The sequence below is a fragment of the Trachemys scripta genome, chromosome 7 (genome assembly GCF_013100865.1).
Source record: "Trachemys scripta elegans isolate TJP31775 chromosome 7, CAS_Tse_1.0, whole genome shotgun sequence".
In the NCBI taxonomy this organism is placed as follows: domain Eukaryota; kingdom Metazoa; phylum Chordata; order Testudines; family Emydidae; genus Trachemys; species Trachemys scripta.
This window is the reverse complement of record NC_048304.1, coordinates 74559286-74578030: the sequence shown is the minus strand read 5'-3', so window position 1 is coordinate 74578030 and position 18745 is coordinate 74559286. Positions and strand designations below refer to the sequence as shown.

At 46.3% G+C, this 18745-nt stretch overlaps 1 protein-coding gene across 3 annotated transcripts in view; it reads right to left on the bottom strand.

Annotated features, from left to right (window-relative positions):
• The window catches only part of GRID1 (glutamate ionotropic receptor delta type subunit 1), an 814231-nt gene that overhangs the window by 562777 nt on the left and 232709 nt on the right, over positions 1–18745 (bottom strand). The window lies entirely within an intron of this gene.

The window sequence follows — 18745 nt, the reverse complement described above, 5'->3', positions numbered from 1 at the left end:
CCCTCCCTCCCGATTTTCCCGGACATGCCCGGCTTTTGGGGATTTCCCCCCGGACGGGGATTTGAGCCCCCAAAAGCCGGACATGTCCGGGAAAATCCGGACGTATGGTAACCCTACTCACTGAGCCTATCATTCCAGACTCAAGTTTGTCTGGTTTCGTGACAGAAGTTTGCCCTACTCTCAGGTTCTATTCCTGACACACACACTCTCTCTCTGAATTTGAGCAAGCCACTGCCTTGTTGTGCCTCAGTTTCCCCATTTAGGGCTCTATCTTGTGGGAGCGTTGTGATCTTAACTAAAGTTTGTAAAATGCTTTGATATCTTCAGATGAAAGGTGTTAGTGTAGTGCAAAGTATTATTGTTATGATATCAGGTTAGGCAACATCTAGCTTTGTCTACAATGCAATGTCCTTTACCACCCACTCAGCTGCTTGGAAAAATAATGCAGATATTGATGTGAAGCCATGGATTAAAATTTCATGCTGAAATCCATGAAAAGTAGCTTCATAGAAAACCTTTTTTTCTTCAAGCAGCATGGGCAACTTGGCAAAGACTGATTGATAAGCCAGTTTGTTCCATGGTGTAAATCTTTAATTTCATTTGCTGCCCTGGTTACTGACCCCTGCAGTATTCCATAAATATTTAGGTAGCTTTCACCCAACTTGTTTCTGTTTTTGAATACTAATACTGGTTGTAGTGAATAAAAGGGGGAGTTGCTGTAAAGGAACGAGGGACTAGCTGTGAATATCTAATCCGCGGCCTGTCAGGAATCGTGTTTGCTAGAATTAAAGTAATTACTAGTAGCCAGGAACCCATCGCATTCCTTAATGAATTGTAAGTCTGTGTTGTGAAAACAACAAATATCTTTACCTGAATAAGCATTAATGTTGTAACAACAAGCAAAATCAATAACTGTATAAAGCCTAAGGCTAGGGCCAGGAAAACAAGACTGACATGCATGCAGATAATCTTACTAATGAAGAAATCAAAGGGTTTCTGGTTTACTGTGCATCTCATTACTATGTGACAGATTAGCAGCAATTTTAAAGGTAGCCTTTGATATTTGTACAGTCCAGGCCTGGAGACATGACCTCTTAATACTGACACTTCCCCATTCTGCAAACACCCCTAGTTTATCAGACTTCAAAGAGAGGAGTTTACAATACTGCTCTTGGCAAAGCAGTGGCCTGGGATAGCCTGGTGAGTCTTCCCAGTGTTCCACGCCAGGAGCATTGCAAGCTTGAGAGGAAAGTCACAGAATGCCCCTTGTTCACTGGGTCAGCAGATGCAGCATGCACATGCAGTCTCCAGGGGGACAGGGTCATTCATCCCATGAAGAGGTATTTTCCCTGCCAGCTGGCCAGATCTATCAGAGGCACCAGATGTAGATGCAATAGTTTGCTGTGCCCAGCAAGAAGAGAGGTGCTGAGCATAAGTAACCATCAGCACTGAGAGAGAAGCAGCAGCAAAGATGCCAAAATTCATCCATACCTTGGGCCTTGTTTCTGCTAAAATCCTTATTCAGGCTTTAATCACTTCCTGTCACTGCTATTGACGTTTCCTTTAAAATTATCTTGTTAAATTACTGTGCTGTCTAAACTGCAGGGAGGAGTCCAGAACACTGCAGCATGGCTCCTCTCACTGCAAGAAGCTGGGCCATGCACTGTCATTCACCTTGAAAATCAAAAGTTACCCTCCTGGTCTTTGAATCTCAATTTATTTTTCTGCAACTCTGGACTTAGTTATTCTCCCCTTCCACTTCACTTTGCTCTTCCATTCCTCATCTTCTCTTTCCCATTAGTCCTGAGACTCTCCAGAGTGGAGTTGGAAGTGGGTTTTTTTTACCTGTATCTAAACTAGGGCTGTTGATCAATCGCAGTTAACTCGCGCGATTAACTGAAAAAAATTAACTGCAATTAAAAAAATTAATTGTACTGTTAAACAATTGAATACCAATTGAAATTTATTAAATATTTTGGATGTTTTTCTACATTTTCAAATATACTGATTTCTATTACAACACAGAATACAAAGTGCAGTGCTCACTTCATATTTTTATTATGACTATTTGCACTGTAAAAATTATAAAAAATAGTATTTTTCAATTCACCTCATACAAGTACTGTAGTGCAATCTCTATCATGAAAGTGTAACTTACAAATGTAGATTTTTTTTGTTTGTTACATAACTGCACTCAAAAACAAAACAACGTAAAACTTTAGAGCCTACAAGTCCACTAAGTCCTACATCTTGTTCAGGCAATCACTAAGACAAACACTTTTTTTTACATTTACAGGAGATACTGCTGCTTGCTTCTTATTTACATCACCAGAAAGTGAGAACAGACGCTCGCATGGCACTTTTGTAGCCGGTGTTGCAAGGTATTTATGTGCCAGATATGCTAAATATTCGTATGCGTCTTCATGCTTTGGCCACCATTCCGGAGGACATGCTTCTATGCTGATTATGTTCGTTAAAAAAAAATAGTAGATTAATTAAATTTGTGACTGAACTCCTTGGGGGAGAATTGTATGTCCCTGCTCTGTTTTACCAGAATTCTGCGATATATATCATGTTATAGCAGTCTCGGATGATGACCCAGCACATATTGTTTGATTTACGAACAATGTCACTGCAGATTTGACAAAATGCAAAGAAGATTTCTAAAAATAGCTACAGCACTCCACCCAAGGTTTAAGAATCTGAAGTGCCATCCAAAATCTGAGAGGGACGAGGTGTGGAGCATGCTTTCAGAAGTCTTAAAAAGCAACACTCCAATGAGGAAACTACAGAACCTGAACCATCAACCTTCTGCTGGTGGCATTTGATTCAGATGGATTGTTATCAAGCAGAACCCGTCATCAGCATGGATGCATATCCTCTGGAATGGTGGTTGAATCATGAAGGGATATATAATCTTTAGCACATCTGGCACATAAATATCTTTTGACGCCAGCTACAACAGTGCCATGAGAACACCTGTTCTCACTTTCAGGTGACATTGTAAATAAGAAGTGGGCAGCATTATTTCCTGCAAATTGTAATCAAACTCTTTGTCTGAGCGATTGGCTGAAGTAACACTGAGTGGACTTGTAGGCTCTAAAGTTTTACATTGTTTTATTTTTGAATGCAGTTATGTTTTGTACATAATTCGACATTTGTAAGTTCAACTTTCATGATAGATTGCACTACAGTACTTGTATTAGGTGAACTGAAATATACTATTTCTTTTGTTTTTTACAGTGCAAATATTTGTATTCGAAAATAAATATAAAGTGAGCACTGTACACTTTGAATTCTGTGTTATAATTGAAATCAATATATTTGAAAATGTAGAAATCAAAACATGTTTAAATAAATGGTATTTTATTATTGTTTAACTATGCGATTAATGGCAATTAATTTTTTTTAATCGCTTCACAGCCTTAGCTTAGACCTGACTTTTGAGCCCTTTCACCGCTCAACCCCAACCCCAGCAACTTGGAAAATTGAGTGAGTAATGAAAAATGTTGGTTTCTTTCTTTTTGAAGTTTCTAGGCATTTTCTTTGTGAAGAACAGTTTGAAAGCATAAACAAATGGCAAGGGCTGAAAGGAACAAAGAATTCAGTTCCATTTTTGCAGAGGGGCAGAAGGAACTAGAGTTACCCTGAAGCACACAATTTTTATGTAATGAGAATCATATTTGAGCCAACCCCCACTGCCTGTCCCCAAAATTATCTCACTGGTCCTGTCCAAAACCCTCTGGATGGCCTATGCATAACAGTATGGTCATGATTCTTGCCTGCATATTTATACCTGTCCCTGGAAATTTCCACCACATGTGTCTGACGAAGTGGGTATTCACCCAGGGCCAGTGCTACCATTAAGGCAAACTAGGCGGTTGCCTAGGGCGCCAAGATTTGGGGGCGCCAAAAAGCGGTGCCCCCAATTTTTTTTTTTTTTTTTTACAGCGTTCCTGGGCTGGGCTGCCGGCGGCGCGCTGACACGTGCGGCTCAGACTCCCTCTCCCAGCACAGCGGCCGCTCCACTTCTCCCGCCTCCCAGGCTTGTGGCGCCAATCAGCTGTTTGGCGCCACAAGCCTGGGAGGGGAGGAGAATTAGAGCGGGGGCTGCGTGCTTGGGGAGGAGGCGGAGCAGAGGTGAGCTGGGGTGGGGAGCTGCCGCGGGGGGGTGTGCCTCAGGGCAGAGGGGGAGCTGCCGTAGGGCTCCCCACCCAAGCTCACCTCTGCTATGTCCCCTCCCCAAGCATGCTGTCGCTACTCCACTTCTCCCGCCTCCCAGGCTTGCAGTGCCAATCAGCTGTTTAGCACAGCAAGCCTGGGAGGGGAGGAGAATTAGAACGGGGGCTGCGTGCTTGGGGAAGAGGCGGAGCAGAGGTGAGCTGGGGCGGGGAGCTGCCGCAGGGGGGCACCTCCGGGCAGGGGGGAGCTGCCGCAGGGGGGCGCCTCAGGGCGGACGGGGGGCTGGGGAGGGGCGCAAGGTGGAAGTTTCACCTAGGGCGCTAAACTTCCTTGCACCGGTCCTGTATTCACCCACACAAGCTTATGCTCCAATACATCTGTTAATCTATAAGGTGCCACAGGACTCTTAGTCGTTTTTTAGTATGGTCATGAGTGACTGGAATTGTTTACATTTGTGGAAGCTAACAAAACATTGTTCCAGGGGTAGCTTTACTACAAATCTCATGGTCACCACCAAGATGCAAGAGCTCCCGGAACAGAGCAAAGAGCCTTAGTAAGATGGAGATTGTTCTTTCTTATCCAAATAGGGAGCTTTTTTATTGCTATTGCAGTGGGATTGTAATTTTTCTTCGGGAGATGAAGTGCCAGTACAATATTTAGGAGTACATTTAACAGCAGCTATTTACCACTGTTGTAACACCTGCCAATGACTACTATTTTCATGTTTTCATTATTATCATTCAGTATGATGAATTAAGATTGGATCCAACATGATCGTGGCCATTTATCAGCTTTTCTCTGTGCATGTCTTTTTTTACAGTGCACCCCGAATATTAAAATATCTGTGTGGTTCAGTAGCACTGTCTCATATTGTTTATAAAGAAAACATTAATGTAGGCTCCATGTTAGGGTAAATAGCCCAAGAAGTATTCCAATGGGTTGAAGAGCTTAGAAAAGAGATATAAAAGCATTATTTGATGTGAATTTGGATCTATTAGAACATTAGTTTGAAATTTGTAAGCACAGAGTTTGCCACCCCATTTAACACTGACAGACCAAAGATTAGATCACAGGATGAGGAGTTATGACTAATCAGTTAAAATCCTAGGAGAATGAGGGAAATTGTCCCCTTCAATGAAAAAAAAAAAAAAGTCTTCACAGAACGGGAGGGTGAAGTGAGTTTAGCTCTAACAGAATACAAATTGTGTTCTGACACCAGGACTTGTGGATCTCTGGTGGTCAGTTGAAAACACTCAGTCCCCAAGCCCCAGGCATCTGCAGAAGCTCCAAAATACCATACTCATTCTGTTTCCCAAGCCCTGGCTTCTGGACAGCATGCTTCCATGGCTAGATCCAGAGGCATAGGCAGGGTTGCAGCCGAGGAGGAGTGGCGGAGAAAAAAGGCGCCAGTTCTTCAGTGGCATTTCGGTGGCCCTGTGCATATGCCGAAATGCCGCCGAAAGATGGAGCGGCGCATGCGCAAGGCCGCCTCACTTCCCCATCCGGAGCGCTGTCCGGGGCACCGAGACCCCCGGCGATGCTCTCAGGGCCGGAGTCCCTGCTGGAGCGCCGGGAGCCCGCGACCCCGTTCTGCCAGCCGGCCGGAGCGCTGGGAGGTGGGAGGCAGCCTGTGGCCCCATTCCGCCGGCTGGAGCGCCAGGAGCCAGCCCGCGGCCCCGTTCCACCAGCCGGAGTGCCGGGAGCCAGCCCGCGGCCCCATTCCACCAGCCGGGCCGACTGGAGCGCCGGGAGCCAGCCCATGGCCCCGTCCCGCAGGCGCCACTTTTGGGGAATGTGGTCAGGGGAAGTGGCCGCTTCCCCTGAACCCCACTAGCTACACTACTGGCTAGATCCCCTAGAGTCTGCAAACCCTGCTTTAGTCAGAGTGAATCAAGCCCTTTGAATAAAGCCTAAAAGTGTTTTTTTTTTTTAAAAACATCTAGAACTTAAGAACAATTTGACTAACTGCTGTCCAGCTTTCAAAAAAAAAAAAAAAAAGAAAGAAAAAAGAAGTGCTACTATTCGTTGAAAACAATTCTCTGCTGAAGATATGCTTCTTGTGCAAAATTAAGTGTGTGAATACAGGGTTTATAGCAGAATCTTATAAGCAACATTAACTATAGACCTCTTACCATGGGCACTACAATCACAGTAATTCTTTACACAAAGTGAAAACACAGATGGATACCATGCTGCAAAGAATCTATTGCTACAAGTGAACACACACCACAATTATCAGCTAGACCACACCAAATTGCAGAGCCCTGATTAGAACCCTTAACCTAAGCTCCAAGAGGACAGGCCTCTATCACTTGATCTCAAAGGCACTCTCACAGTGTCCTTCTATAGCTTACACTTAAGAGTCTCAGCCAATACCCACTGAAGTCAGCAGAAAGACTTCAGACTCTCTCAACTGCAATTATCCACTCAAGGGTAACTTGCTTATACACTATGACTATTAAAGTTGATAAAACAATCATTAATAACTTTACTGAATTACAACCTGTTTTCTTCAAATACAGCCTATAGACTACCTTTCAATGAGATCTAATGATAAAGTTGGAAGGTTTAGCAATAAGGAATTTTTTGAGCAAGAAGGACCCAAACAGACATTAGAGACTATATACATCTCAAACCACTGTAAATTCTTAATGGCCTGTCACTCAACACCATTTGATCAATTGTCTTCAATCTTTGCAGAAAAAAAATAGCCTTTAAATCTTCAAAAGAAACCCAACTATTGCTTGGCCAAAGCAATTTTCCTAGCCAAAGTTTTGGGACCAAATCTCCTCAGCTAATGTAAATCACCATCAGGGCCGGCTTTAGGCCAATTCCACCAATTCCCCCGAATCGGGCCCCGCACCTAAGAGGGCCCTGCGCCCAGTGGCAGGGCCACCGGGGTGGGGGCAAGTGGCCGAGAATCCCTTCCCTGGCTAGAGGCTCCTTTTTAATTTTTACTCACCCGGCAGCGCTCCGGGTCTTCGGCGGCACTTCAGCGGTGGGTCCTTCACTCGCTCTGGGTCTTCGGCAGCAGGTCCTTCAGTGCCACCAAAGACCCGGAGCGAGTGAAGGACAAACTGCTGAAGACTACGAGTGCCGCCCGGTGAGTACAAGCCCCACATGGTTTTTTACGTGATTTTTTTTTTTTTCCAGTCATCCCTGCCGGGGCCTCGTCAAAACTGTTCGAATCGGGCCCCGCACTTCCTAAAGCCGGCTCTGATCACCATAGCCCCATTGAAATCAATGGAACTTCACCAATTTAACCAGACGGTGAGCTAGACACACACAATACATACTGTATGTCTATAAAAGAGTCATGGCCATCCCCCAAAAGATTTCCAACTTACGTATTTCGAAATTAGACTTAACTATGTGTAAATTCTCCTTTGTGTATGGATGGCAAGACATTCAAAACATACAGTATGCTGCCTAGAGATATGATCTCATTTACATTATCTCAAAATATTGGCAGTTGTCATTAATGGTACTATGGACTATCAAATAAGAGATTCGGAGCACTGAACTAGTCAGAATGAACTGTGGTTAACTGATATTACTCTAAAAAACAGACACACCACAGAGATGTTATTGTCAAATAAGGAATGACTTTCAAGCGGGTTTCCTCTTTCCCCATGCTTCTTCAAGATTAGGATTCTCAGTAGTAGCACAGCATCTGGAAGTGCTGATACAATATATTGTAAGTATTTTCTCAATAACATTATCTCAGGGTATGTCTACACTACGAAATTAGTTCGAATTTATAGAAGCCGGTTTTATTGAAATCGGTTGTATACAGCCGATTGTGTGTATCCACACAATACAATGCTCTAGGTGCTCTAGTCGGCGGACCGCGTCCACAGTACGAGGCTAGTGTCGACTTCCGGAGCATTGCACTATGGGTAGCTATCCCAGAGCTATCCCACAGTTCCCGCAGTCTCTGCCGCCCTTGGAATTCTGGGTTGAGATCCCAATGCCCGGATGATGCAAAACAGTGTCGCGGGCGGTTCTGGGTACGTGTCGTCAGGCCCCTCCCTCCCCCGTCACAGCAACGGCAGACAATAGATTCGCGCCTTTTTACCTGGGTTACCTGGGTTACCTGTGCAGACAACATGGAGCCCGCTCAGCACAGCTGAGCTCACCGTCACCATATGTCCTCTGGGTGCCGGCAGACGTGGGACTGCATTGCTACACAGCAGCAGCTGCTAACTGCCTTTTGGCGGTAGACGGTGCAGTAGACTGGTAGCCTTCATCGGCGATCTGGGTGCTGGCAGCCGTGGGGCTTGCCTTTTGGCAGTAAATGGTGTATTATGACTGTTAGCCGGCCTATTACAAGTCGGGTCATCGCACATTAGCAGAGTCTTCCCTGAGCAGCAGCTCGTGCAATAGGCCTGAAGACCATCGTCATACACCGCCCCGTATTTGCTGCCAAGCACCCAGAAAGATGCCGAGGGCTATCAGTCACGCTGCACCGTCGTCTTAAGATGTAAAAAAATAGATTTTCTCTGTATTCATTTGCTTCCCCCTCCCTCCGTCAAATGAATGGCCTGCTAAACCCAGGGTTTTCAGTTTAATCTTTGGGGGGGACCAGTCTGTGACAGTTGTTTGTGTCTCTCCCTGATGCACAGCCACCGTTCTTTATTTTAATTCCCTGTGCCTGTACGCCATGTCGTCACTCGGCCCGCCCTCCCTCCTTCCCCTAGGCCGTCAGATACTACGTTTGCGCCACAGCTCGAGCCGAGAAGCGGTTCGCGCCTTTTCTTTGAATTCTGGGTTGAGATCCCAATGCCCGGATGATGCAAAACAGTGTCGCGGGCGGTTCTGGGTACGTGTCGTCAGGCCCCTCCCCCCTCGTCACAGCAACGGCAGACAATAGATTCGCGCCTTTTTACCTGGGTTACCTGTGCAGACAACATACCATGGCAAGCATGGAGCCCGCTCAGCTCAGCTGAGCTCACCGTCACCATATGTCCTCTGGGTGCCGGCAGACGTGGGACTGCATTGCTACACAGCAGCAGCTGCTAACTGCCTTTTGGCGGTAGACGGTGTAGCATGAGTGATAGCCGTGGGGCTGGCAGCCGTAGGGCTGCATTGCACCAGCCCCTTGCAGGCAATGGTATATTATGACTGGTACCCATCGTCGTCGTACTGGTATGGCTGTCAATCATGGCCACCTGGGCAGACATGCTACTGTTTCGATGATGACGGTTACCAGTCATAATATACTATTTTCTGCCAATTGCCCAATATTGTCCGCTAAGCACCCAGAAGAGGCCGAGGGCGATGCTGGGTGCTGGCGGACGTGGGGCTGGCAGACGTGGGGCTGCATTGCTACACAGCAGCAGCCCCTTGCCTTTTGGCAGATGATGGTATTTTATGATTGGTACCCATCATCATCGTACTGGAGAGGCTATCACTCATGCTGCACCGTCGGCTGCCACCTTAAGATGTAAAAAATAGATTTGTTCTGTGTTCATTTGCTTCCCCTTCCTCCGTGAAATCAATGGCCTGCTAAGCCCAGGGTTTCCAGTTTAATCTTTGGGGGGACCATTCTGTGTGACAGTTGTTTGTGTTTCTCCCTGTTCCTGTACCTGTACGCCATGTCGTCACTCGGCCCTCCCTCCCTCCCGCCCTCCTTCTCCTGGTCCATCAGATACTACTTTCGCGCCTTTTTTCTGACCAGGCGCCATAGCTAGCACTGGGATCATGGAGCCCGCTCAGATCACCGCGGCAATTATGAGCACTATGAACACCACGCGCATTGTCCTGGAGTATATGCAGAGCCAGAACATGCCAAGGCGAAACCCGGACCAGGCGAGGAGGCGATTGCAGCACGGCAACGAGAGTGATGAGGAAATTGACATGGCCATAGACCTCTCACAAGGCACAGGCCCCAGCAATGTGGAAATCATGGTGTCACTGGGGCAGGTTGATACCGTGGAACGCCGATTCTGGGCCCGGGAAACAAGCACAGACTGGTGGGACCGCATCGTGCTGCAGGTCTGGGACGATTCCCAGTGGCTGCGAAACTTTCGCATGCGTAAGGGCACTTTCATGGAACTTTGTGACTTGCTTTCCCCTGCCCTGAAACGCCAGGATACCAAGATGAGAGCAGCCCTCACAGTTGAGAAGCGCGTGGCGATAGCCCTGTGGAAGCTTGCAACGCCAGACAGCTACCGGTCAGTCGGGAATCAATTTGGAGTGGGCAAATCTACGGTGGGGGCTGCTGTGATCCAATTTGCCAGGGCAATGAAAGACCTGGTGATAGCAAGGGTAGTGACTCTGGGCAACGTGCAGTCAATAGTGGATGGTTTTGCTGAAATGGGATTCCCAAACTGTGGCGGGGCCATAGACGGAACCCATATCCCTATCTTGTCACCGGAGCACCAAGCCACCGACTACGTAAACCGCAAGGGGTACTTTTCAATGGTGCTGCAAGCCCTGGTGGATCACAAGGGACGTTTCACCAACATCAACGTGGGATGGCCGGGAAAGGTACATGATGCTCGCGTCTTCAGGAACTCTGCTCTGTTTCGAAAGCTGGAGGAAGGGACTTTCTTCCCGGACCAGAAAGTGACCATTGGGGATGTTGAAATGCCTATCGTGATCCTTGGGGACCCAGCCTACCCCTTAATGCCATGGCTCATGAAGCCGTACACAGGCAGCCTGGACAGGAGTCAGGACCTGTTCAACTACAGGCTGAGCAAGTGCCGAATGGTGGTGGAATGTGCATTTGGACGTTTAAAAGCGCGCTGGCGCAGCTTACTGACTCGCTCAGACCTCAGCGAAAAGAATATCCCCATTGTTATTGCTGCTTGCTGTGCGCTCCACAATATCTGTGAGAGTAAGGGGGAGACCTTTATGGCGGGGTGGGAGGTTGAGGCAACTCGCCTGGCCGCTGATTACGCGCAGCCAGACACCAGGGCGGTTAGAGGAGCACAGCAGGGCGCGGTGCGCATCAGAGAAGCTTTGAAAACGAGTTTTGTGACTGGCCAGGCTACTGTGTGAAACTTCTGTTTGTTTCTCCTTGATGAACCCTCCAACCCCCCCCCCCGACCCGGTTCACTCTACTTCCCTGTAAACCAACCACCCCACCCCACCCTCCCCTCCCCTCCCGCTTGCAGAGGCAATAAAGTCATTGTTTTTTCACATTCATGCATTCTTTATTAGTTCCTTACAGAGGTGGGGGGATAATTGCCAAGGTAGCTGGGATGGGTGGGGGAGGAGGGATGGAAAAGGACACACTGCATTTTAAAACTTTAACTCTTATTGAAGCCCAGCCTTCTGATGCTTGGGCGATCATCTGGGGTGGAGTGACTGGGTGGCCGGAGGCCCCCCCACCGTGTTCTTGGGCGTCTGGGTGAGGAAGCTATGGAACTTGGGGAGGAGGGCTGTTGGTTACACAGGGGCTGTAGCGGCGGTCTCTGCTCCTGCTGCCTTTCCTGCAGCTCAACCATACGCTCGAGCATATCACTTTGATGCTCCAGCAGACGGAGCATTGCCTCTTGCCGTCTGTCTGCAAGCTGACGCCACCTATCATCTTCAGCCCGCCACCTCTCCTCTCGTTCATGTTGGGCTTTTCTCATCTCCGACATTGACTGCCTCCACACATTCTGCTGTGCTCTATCAGCCTGGGCGGACATCTGCAGCTCCGTGAACATCTCGTCCCTCGTCTTACGTTTTCTCTTTCTAATGTTCACGAGCCTCTGCGAAGGAGAAACATTTGCAGCTGGTGGAGGAGAAGGGAGAGGTGGTTAAAAAAGACACATTTTAGGGAACAATGGGTACACTCTTTCATTACAAGGTCGCATATTTCGGCTTGCAGGCAGCCATCGTAGGCCACAGTGTTTTGGCTTTTTTAACCTTCTTAACATGTGGGAAAGGTTGCAAACAGCAGCGCATTTCCCATATCAAGGATGAATTGGGTTGTCCATTTAAAATGGGGTTTCAATGTGAAAGGAGGGGGCTGCGGTTTCCCGGTTAACATGCGGCACAAACACAAGTAAACCACCCCCCCCACACACACACGATTCTCTGGGATGATCACTTCACCCCTCCCCCCCACCGCGTGGTTAACAGCGGGGAACATTTCTGGTCAGAATAGCAGGAACGGGCGCCTCTGAATGTCCCCCTTAATAAAATCACCCCATTTCAACCAGGAGAGCTTTCTGGAGATGTCCCTGGAGGATTTCCGCTCCATCCCCATACACGTTAACAGACTTGCTTGCTTTTTTTTTGTAATGTTTACAAATATTTACAAAGTTACACTCACCAGAGGTCTCCTGTGTGCCCTGAGGGTCTTGGGTGAGTTCGGGGGTTACTGGTTCCAGGTCCAGGGTCACAAACATATCCTGGCTGTTGGGGAAACCGGTTTCTCCGCTTCCTTGCTGCTGTGAGCTACCTACAGTACCTCCATCGTCATCTTCCTCGTTCCCCGAACCGTCTTCCCTGTGTGTTTCTCCAGTGAGAGAGTCATAGCACACGGTTGGGGTAGTGGTGGCTGCACCCCCTAGGATCGCATGCAGCTCCGCGTAGTAGCGGCAAGTTTGCGGCTCTGCCCCGGACCTTCCGTTTGCTTCTCTGGCTTTGTGGTAGGCTTGCCGTAGCTCCTTAATTTTCACGCGGCACTGCTGTGTGTCCCTGTTATGGCCTCGGTCCTTCATGGCCTTGGAGATCTTTTCTAATACTTTTCCATTTCTTTTACTGCTACGGAGTTCAGCTATCACTGCTTCATCTCCCCATATGGCGAGCAGATCTCGTACCTCCCGTTCGGTCCATGCTGGAGCTCTTTTGCGATCCTGGGAGGACTCCATCACGGTTACCTGTGCTGATGAGCTCTGCGTGGTCACCTGTGCTCTCCACGCTGGGCAAACAGGAAATGAAATTCAAACCTTCGCGGGTCTTTTCCTGTCTACCTGGTCAGTGCATCTGAGTTGAGAGCGCTGTCCAGAGCGGTCACAATGAAGCACTGTGGGATAGCTCCCGGAGGCCAATAATATCGAATTCCGTCCACACTACCCCAATTCCGACCCGCAAAGGCCGGTTTTATCGCTAATCCCCTCGTCGGAGGTGGTGTAAAGAAACCGGTTTAAAGGGCCCTTTAAGTCGAAAGAAAGGACCTCGTTGTGTGGACGTGTCCAGGCTTAATTCGGTTTAACGCTGCTAAAGCCGACCTAAACCCGTAGTGTAGACCAGGCCTCAGATGCAACAGCACTATGGCTCATCTGACAGCAATCTTGATTCTGGGCCAAGAGGGTACTGCATGTTGAAGTCCTCACAAGAACTTGGATTTATAATACCCCTGCTGGCCTGCTATACAGGATTTAGACAGTTCTGTTGCCCTGGTAGAAGTATTATCTTTCAGATGAGTCTTTAAAACTAGGACTCTTCTGCTCATCTCCAGTGGTTATCTAAATGGAAGTTAAGGACCCCATCGTTCTTTTCAAAAGAACTAGAGGGAATTAATCCTGGTGCACTGGGCCACACTGCCTTAATCCATAAAATAGGTTCTATAAGTGGCCACTGCACTCCCAGTATTTAACTCTTTAAAAATGCTTTGGGATACCTTAAGGATAAAAGAGGCTGTCCTGTTTAGGATTTAGCAAGATAGCACTTGAGAGTCAGTCAGAGAAAACAATGAGACAGACCTCAGAACACCTGTCAGGTTGGTTTAAGTAGTGGCTGTAACCACCTGATAGGCTATTGCACATTCTATGGTGTGGCTGTCGCTAATAATCCCCTTCTGTGATGTGGCTCGATTTGCTTTCCAGAGCAGAATAAAACAGGTTGCCTCAACAGCTCATTACTAACGGGAAAGGAACTCAGTTTATATAGGTGCTGAGAGTTTTTATTTATGAACCATTCTTCAAGGACCCTTTCCTGCCTGGTAGCTCCTGTGAAGTCCCTAAACTCACCACTGTTAGTGATGAGACATTTGAAGTGGTGCCAGTGGGTACTATATTGTGATTACGCCTGGAGTGTTGGATTAGATTACAGTATAGGTGGATATTTATGAGCTGATTGGCCACAGTTTCCATACATAAATATGCATATTCATGACAGTGAACACCCTTCACCAATTAGACCACATGGCAATTGTGAAAAAGACATTTTAGAAGCCATTCTATGTAAAATTTTGAAAGAGGACTTGTTTTATTTTTTAAATTTCTCTAATTAGTAATTTTTGAAATATCCAGTTTGGATGCCTCTCTTTTTTCTATGAGCTGCACAGGTGACCACTTCAGGGTGGGGATCAGGGGTTGAATGGGGGCAGGAGTCCCAAGGGGGCAGTCAGGAAGGAGGAGGGGTTGGATGGGGCAGAGGTCCTGGGGGAGGGGGGCGCGCCCATCAGGAATGAGAGGAGGAGTTGGATGGGGCAGCAGGAATCCAGGGGACAGGGAGTGTGGATGTGGAACAGGCAGGGCAGTGGCTCTGACTTAAAACAGCTGGTGAAGACTGGGCTAAGGGCTTCAGGGGTGGTGCTTGCCAGGGAGTAGGGCAAGGAACACTAGGGAGCTAGTGAAACAATATCAGCTCTGCTTAAATTATTAGCTTCACAGAGGAGAAAGCTTTAAATAATGCTCAACTTTTTACCTTCAGAGACCAAAACCTTTTCATTCAGGACACTGCTGTTTCACATGAAAAGCTCTGAATGGCACAAAGAAGTAGCTGGAGCACTGGTTAAAGCTAACTCGTGCAAAGTTAGCAATGGCAATATAATCATTTCACCAGTTTCATATCCCACAACTAGGCTAGCCTTGTTCTTCAGCCCTAGGTGCTCAGCTCTTAATATCTAGATAAATTTGTTTTAAAAACTAGCAAACTCCCTGTGACGAGTTTGCTCTACTCACTGCTGGATAGTACTGCCTGCTGGAGGTTCTGGGGATTAGCTCAGACAGGACAACACCCTTTCCAGCAGCTATACCTGGTCAGTTTCTTCTCTGTAGCCCCTCTCTCACTCTCAGGAACTACAGCTGTGCTCTTTTTGACTCAGCCCTCTGGCAAGGTCACTATTGGGGTCAGTGCTTCTATATCCTGGGAAATTTCCCAGAATCTGGGAATTTTTGAGTAAAATGTTTTGAATGAAAAGTTTCAACTTGGGAAATTGAGAATTTTCATTCAAAACATTTTACTCAAAAATTCCCAGATTCTGGAAAATTTTCCAGGATATAGGAGCACTTTAAAAAACTTTATCTGGGAATTTTTCACTAGATTTGGGAAATTTTTACCACTAGGTTGGGAAAAGTTGGCATCACAATATAGGAGCACTGATTGTGGTTTCCCCTCCCGGGGGGGCAAGAGAGGAGAGAGAGAGAGGGAAATAAAGGTTCCTGACCTCCAGCAGTCTCAGGTGCCCTTCTGCTTCATTGCCTCACACTGCCACTCCTGCAGCAGCTGGCTAGGAAACCAAGGCCCACCCTCCAGGTTCTGGCTCAGGGACCTTCTTCATAGCAGTCAAGGTCCATTCTATACACCTTGCAGCCTTTCCCTGAGCTGCTTCCATATCTCCTAGCCTTCCCCACTCCTCTGGGTTTGCTAGTCTCTTCACTCCCTTCTCCCAGGGAGTAACTTTAGGCAACTCCACCCTGCAGCCCCCAAACACTCCTTCCCAGGGAGCAACTGCAGCCTTTACCAGCCACCCCTTCTGTTGCCAGCCTTCTGGCTTTTGTAGAAGCCCTGCCTGTCCCTCACAGGTGAGCTTCTATCTAATTAGCTGCCTCCCACCTAAAGCTCTCCTGTTTTCAGCCTAATTAACTGATTGGGCCCACCTAGCCTAATTCAGCTCTTGCAGGGAGCACACCTCATCACACTCTCCCACAAAGAACTTCACAAGCTTAGAGAGTTGCTCAAGTATATTTCCTTGCAAGAATACAGACACCAAACAGCTAGGAAATCATAACACAATATTCAGACCTAACACAATACTAGTCCCCAGATGCTAGCCCAATACTATAATTAGTCACACTAGCATACTAATACCATCAAGCCCATTACATTCAATGCAACAATATTGTCACCCTCTGATCTAAAGTCATTTGTGTATTTGACAAGAATCCATTTTGAATATGTAATTAAAGTTGTATTCCTTTTCTGTCTGGCATATGATATGTGAAGGTGCAAAAATTGTGATAAGAGAATTGTAAGTTAAGGTTGTGTGTTGTAGCATGAGTTTTAAATTCTTTGAAGTGTATTGCTGAATTTAAAGTGAGCATGCTAGAGCAGTGTTAGTAAGTTGGTGTGGTTGAATATCATGGTGGGCTAATGCATGGTGTTTGGGAATGTGTTAGGCATGAATGAAGCCTTTTTTCTTATTATTTGTATTTCAGGAGCATAGATCAAGGCCTGTTATGCTAGGCACTTCCCACACACATAGGAACAGACAGTCCTTAAACAGAAAAGATAGACAAAGAGAAAGGGCGTATTATTAGCCCCAATTTATACTTGAAGAATTGAGGCACAGAGAAATTACATGACTTGCCAAAGATCACAGGAAGATAGTAGCGGAGTAGGAACTGAACCAACATCAAATATTTCCAATGGTTTATGTTTGAATTATCTTCTGTGAGCCAAGTTCAGCCCTGGTATAAGCAAATGTAACTCCTGTGCTCACTTTCACAAGGTCTAAATTTCATCCCATTATTTTCCTTAAAATAATAATAATCTCTAAAATTGACTTCCATTATACATTTGGCAGGCCATTCATAGCCCAAGCCAAGCACTAATACATACAGCTCCTATGCTCTATGGATAGTCACTGCGCTCCTAAAATCTCATCTCTCACTCCGGTGTAAATCAGATAAATCCACTGAAAACAACTGAGTCACACTGGGGTAAAAAATGTCAACAATGGAATCAGAGTCTGTATGTCTTCATTTACCACTAAGGTTTCTGACAATATAGAAGGGCCCAGAGTGAATCTCATGCTCCAAGTACATATAAAATGTACTCTAGCAGTTAAGTCATACAGTTCTTATCACTGTGGGAACCATTGATATAGTTGAGCTAAGAACAGACACCTATACCTGCACATGTGACCAATTACTGGAAGGAATGACCAGTAAAGGAGAAGCAGATACAGTTATAGTATTTCAGCTCAGTGTATAACCAGTGACACTGTGGTCCTGATTTGCCATTGTCCTGCAGCTTGTGTCCTCATTTACACCATTCAAAGTGGGTGTAAAACTCTACCAAATCAGAGCAACAGTGTTTTACACCCACTTTGCACTGGTGTAAATGAAGACACAAGCTGCAGGACAGTAAAGAATCAGGCCCTACACACTTTCTAACATCAGGGGAAGCGAACACATTAAAAAAAGGTGCCACCTGACATATCAAATTACTAATCACATACTTTTAAATTCGTTATACATATTTATTTTGTACTTAAAATAAAAACACAATAATGATACTGTTCTACAAGTACGTGAGCCTACTTGACAAGTTTTATTGTCCTTGGGTCTGGCTTCCATCCCCTCTCCAACTGTTGCAGCTGTCTGGAGGTGCTGCCTTCCACACCTTCCTCATTCACACCTCATTCATTCAACAGGGCAATTGATTAAGGGGTGAGGGGAAATCTTAGTTTATTCTACTGACTAGCCATTACCTTCAGCCCCCAACTAAAACCTCTCCAGCGCATCATCAAAGATCTACAACCTATCCTGAAAGATGATCCCTCACTCAGATCTTGGGAGACAGACCTGTCCTCGCTTACAGACAACCTCCCCAACCTGAAGCAAATACTCACCAGCAACCACACACCACTGAACAAAAACATTGACCCAGGAACCTATCCTTGCAACAAAGCCCGATGCCAACTCTGTCCACATATCTATTAAAGTGACATCATCATAGGACCTAATCACATCAGCCATACCATCAAGGGCTAGTTCACCTGCACATCTACCAACGTGATATATGCCATCATGTGCCAGCAATGCCCCTCTGCCATGTACATTGGCCAAACCGGACAGTCTCTATGCAAAAGAATTACTGGACACAAATCTGACATCAGGAATCATAACATTCAAAAACCAGTAGGAGAACACTTTAACCTGTCTGGTCATTCAATGACAGACCTGTGAGTGGCAATTTTGCAACAAAAAAGCTTCAAAAACAGACTCCAATGAGAACTGCTGAGCTTGAATTGATATGCAAATTAGATACAATCAATTTAGGCTTAAATAGAGACTGGGAATGGCTGAGCCATTACAAACATTGAATCTATCTTCCCATGTAAGTACTCTCACACTTCTTATCAAACTGTCTGTACTGGGCTACCTTGATTATCACTTCTAAAGTTTTTTTCCTCTTACTTAATTAGCCTCTCAGAGTTGGTAAGACAACTCCCACCTTTTCATGCTCTCTGTATGTGTATATATATCTCCTCAATATATGTTCCATTCTATGCATCTGAAGAAGTGGGCTGTAGCCCATGAAAGCTTATGCTCAAATAAATTTGTTAGTCTCTAAGGTGCCACAAGTACTCCTGTTCTCTTAACAAAGAGACATTTTTCTTCTATCTTATTCTATCCTTAGGAGCTGTAACATTATACCAAGGTTCAATGCA